Source organism: Nannospalax galili, unplaced genomic scaffold (genome assembly GCF_000622305.1).
Source record: "Nannospalax galili isolate Female #2095 unplaced genomic scaffold, S.galili_v1.0 scaffold1130, whole genome shotgun sequence".
In the NCBI taxonomy this organism is placed as follows: Eukaryota; Metazoa; Chordata; class Mammalia; order Rodentia; family Spalacidae; genus Nannospalax; species Nannospalax galili.
In genome coordinates this window covers 263,756-268,419 of record NW_008327383.1, presented here as the reverse complement: position 1 = coordinate 268,419, position 4,664 = coordinate 263,756, and the positions used below count along the sequence as shown (strand labels likewise).

At 38.6% G+C, this 4,664-nt stretch overlaps 1 pseudogene; it reads right to left on the bottom strand.

Moving 5' to 3' along the window:
* Positions 1 to 943: 943 nt before the first annotated feature.
* On the bottom strand, positions 944 to 4,297 carry LOC115069546 (annotated as a pseudogene).
* Positions 4,298 to 4,664: the final 367 nt, after the last annotated feature.

Sequence of the window (4,664 nt, the reverse complement as noted above, 5' to 3'; positions counted from 1 at the left end):
TCCTTCTGGTGTTTTGTGTTTTATCCACTCCATCACCAACTTTCAAGTTTCAAAGCAGAGAATTATTTGTAATTTTCTATAGGTACATGTCCAGAGAAAAAGTAAACGCAAAATGTAGATGGGAAGTATTTCTCTAGTTAAAGACCCCCGTGCTGTCCAAGAAGTTGGTGTGAACAGAAGGCACTGAGAGTTCCAGCAGGCACAGGAGTCAACGCCACAGGATCACCAAACCCCATGGCCCTGATTGTCACTGTCTTTCTAGTTCTAGCCACACAACATTCAATGCCGCAGCCCATGGCAGCATAAAAATTCATTTCCAAATAATAAAAGTATTCCCACACAGGTGACAGTTCATCTTTCACCATCATCATACAAAGTTACCAAAACTCTCAAAAAATAGACAGAGGAATGAAAGAGGCAATAAAGGCATTGGGATTCATCATTCAAAAAAAGAGCAAGACCTTGAAGGAAGGGCACCCATGGCAGTACTGCAGAAATATGCAATATTAAATAAAGATACAGAAGGGTATTAAGCACCAAGTTGTATATGAAAATCTGGCTATTCTGGTTTTGTTCAAATATGTTAAAAACAAAACAGCAAAAACCCTTTTTTCAGCTCCCTACTGTATTCTCAAAGAAGACAGCATACTTTTTAACTCTGTTCTAATAAAACATTAAAAAACACAAATTACCATTATCTTAAACAAACAAAAAGATGTAAATATCTACAACGTTTAGGGTAAAGGCAGTTTTATAAATAGTAACTGTAAGTGATAACGTTATTGTAAAATCACAGCTTACCAATGTCCGTTAAATTGATTAAAGGTTTCAGGTTAGGGACTCTATAGAGCCAATAATAATTGTTGCAGCAGGTTCCAGGAGGTTTTCAATCCAGTATAAATTTACTTGGCAGTAGGCTAGTTGTTGGTTTCTTTTACTCTTTCTAAATACTATGCATGCTATTTATTTCCCACCTTGGAATCAGTTTCCTGGAGTCACAATTTATGAGCACTTGATGTAGGACTTCTGAGAGATCTAAGCGCTTTCCTGACCAGCTGTGAGTCAGTCTATGCAGGCTCCTGAACTACTACCATGCCTTAAATCCATTTAGATTGCAGTGTGTAATCATAATTTTTGACCCATCAAGCCCTTTTGACAAACATGGCTCCTATTGTATGAGCTGATTTACTTCACTGAATCAGAAAGGCTGATTTCTCCCCATGCTGTGGCAGGGCCAGTTCAAGAAAGCCTCTATTTGTTTTCAAAATCTTTGATTTCTTTCCTCTCAATACTTCTGGGAGTCAAAAGGTAGTAGGCAGTGAGATCATAAGTTATTTATAGTCCATACACTATTTAAAACTTTTGCAGTTATGATCTTAAAAAAAAAATTGAGCTCACAGCTCAGTTATACAACCAGTATCAGTGCCTTTGACTACCTCAAGAGGGCAAATGTGTTCAACACAAGAACAAGGGACAAACAACAATTTACCACCACACTGTCATATCTTTTATAAGATTTTGTTTTCACTACTCCAAATCCATCCAGTTTTCTCCAATCCAAATCTGAAGCCCAGGAGCAAGAGAAACAACTATATTTATTTTATGGTCCCAGAACCAACAGTTCGGCTTTTGGTCTGTGGACCCAAGCCACTCCCTTCACAAGGCTCACATTCTTTGGATTTTAAGTGATCCAGGACCCTTGAGCATAACACAGGATCATGGCAGGGGAAAGTCTAAGGCCTAAATGTGAAGAACTGCCTCTCCACTGTTGTTCAGGGATCCTTCTGCAGCCTGGTGCTCCTGTTCAGTCCTGGCCGTTTTTTCCTTCGAGTAGACTCTAAGTCTGCTTCTACTTCAATACACAGATTTGAATCTGTCATCCCCAGAAGATAATTCATTTCCTCCTGGGTTAGGCGTAGGGCTCTGGGCCCCTTGTTACTCTGTCTTCCGAGTAATTCAGTCCATGCTGAGGAAAATCAGGGCAAGAACTGCACCAGGGCAGGAACTGACACAGAAACCACGGAGGCGTGCTGCTTACCGGCTTCTGCTCTACAGTTGACCTTTGAACCTTTCAAAATTTGACAAAATAAAATAACGCAATTGATAAATTAGTAGCTCATTACAATGTGAGTTTAAATAATTTCCCTGTAATATTGACACTCGAATCAACATGAGGGGCAGAATTATTTATGGCAATAACCAATGCTAACAGTAATGGTGTGATTACATAACTGACGTTTTGTCAGAGCAAATAAGTTTAAACAGTCTATAAAAAAGTCTTGGGTTTTGTTCTATAAATACCCATATAGTAAGCTATCTAGTAATTTGAAAAAAAATATTTACAAAAATACCTGTTTATTTGTTCTTCAACTACCATTTTTTTTAATTGTCAAATTATTTTGTCAGTAGTGACAAGACAGCCATTTTCTTCATTACCAAAAAAATATGCATTAACGGATATGCCAACTATCCATCCTTGGGGTTCCCTTAGAAGTGTGGTACCCAACTAGACATTCTTATTCAATATTTGTGCTAATATCTATTTCATTCCGACTTCATTATTATGTGCCTTAATTAGGTACACTTAGCCTCACATTTTTCAAATACAGAACTTTGTTACTCAGAACTTGATAGCCTGGAACTCAGTTTATACGTGAGGTTGGCCTGAATCAGCATCAATCCTCCCATCTCTGTTTCCTAAATTTCACTTTTCTTTCTTGAAAGAGAATTGTGTGGAAAAAGCTACCAATAATCCAGATGGTTTTTAAGTACTACCAGGTCATGTGTGCACCTTAAGTGTACTGTAGTCTCTCCCCAAAATTCTGTATATTGTTCTAAAGTTTGTATGTCAAAGAAGAAAGCTACTTCAGGATTTTCTCTAATAATCTTGCCTATTTGTCATCCATAATTGCTTAAATAAAATGTGACAATTTCTTTGAAAAAAGAAAAAAGAAAATATGCCTCTTGATAGCTGGCCCCTGTTCCCTCTCTGGTCTTGTGTCCCTGGTAGAAACCCTTGTTGTCCTGGAAGACTTTGTGTTTTCTCTACTTTCTCTTCAATCATTATTTTACTTCACTTTTACATTTATTTTGTTCGAACTAGTGGAAAAATCATTATAGGTGTTAAATAAGGGCATGAAATGACTTTAAAGCCTACATGTATTTAAAAGCATAACCCGGAAAGATTTAGTGGAAAAATGTTACCTTGTTTCTATTCTGGGTTTAAAACTGGTTTTTAGGGACTGGAGAGATGGCTCAGCAGTTTAGAACCCTGGTTGTGCTTGCAGAAGACCTGGGTTCGAATCCCAGCACTGACATGGCAGCTAACAATTGTCCATAACTCCGGTTCCAGGGGCTCCAACAGGCTTTTCTGTCCTCTGTGGGCATTGCATGACTCAGGTACACTTCCATACATGCAGATTAACACACACACACACACACACACACACACACAAAACCTGGTTTTTAGAGTTTGTTTTTTCTAAATGTTTAATGTGGAATCTGGTTAACATAAGTCGTTTCAGGTCTACATTTTCCAGGCAAGGAACACTCCACTCAAGTTATTCAGTTGCTCACTTATTCAGCTTTATTTCTGTATTTTTTTTTTAAAGAGAATAATGGCACTGCTGATTTCAGTTATTTTGGTCTTACACAAATATTCATGCTTCTGACTATAGAGCTGGTCCTTAGTAGGTACTTAAGGATCTAGTTTCACAGGCTGAAGATACAGCTCAGCAGCTAAGAGCACTGACTGCTTCTTGCAGAGGACCCAGATTCAATTCCCAGCATTCACATGGAGGCTAAGAACCGTCTGTAACTCCAGTTTCAGGGGATTTGACACCCTCTCCTGTCCTCTGTGGGCACTGCACAACATGGGTGCTCTTACACACATGCAGGCAAAATACTTGTACATATAAAAACTTTAATTTTCTTCTCTTCTTTTGAAGAGAGACTGATAGCCTTGAAGGAAAGTTTCAGCAGTGACTAAATAAGAGATGTATTCAGCTTTGTTCTTGTTGTTCAACTGTTTCAGCATTGCACATAAGGAATAGAAATGTAAGATGTCCTGAGCATCTTGAGATTTTTTTAAGTAGGTGTAGTCACTCACAATCACAGTTCTAAATGTGATTTTTGTAATATGAATAGTCAAGAGCTATTTTTTTCAATAACTTTTAAAACTTTTTTCAAGAACTTTTAAGAAACTGGAGTTATAAATGGCTGTTAACCATCTTGCGGGTGCTGGTATTTGAACCTGGTTCCTCTGTAAGAGCAGCCACGGCTCTTACCTTTGAGCCATTTCTCCAATCCCACATTTTTCCTTTTTAAAATAAGCTCCCATATAGCCCAGGCTGGCCTCAAGTCACCTATGTAACCCGAAGCTTGCCTTGAACTCTGATCTTCTTGCTTCTACTTCCCAAGAGCTGGGATTATAGGCATGCAATACCATGGCTGGTTGCATCAGTTAGTTTTATGTAGCTCTGAACAAAATACTTGAGAGAACAAGCCAAAGAGAAGGAAAGGGCTATTTTTGCTCATGGTGTCAGAGATGTGGCTCCATTGTGGTAGGTGCCCTGCAATGGAGCAGAGATCATATCACGGCATCTAGAAGCACAGACAAAATGCATACAGGAAGAGGTAAGGTCATGCCATGGCCCAAACACAAG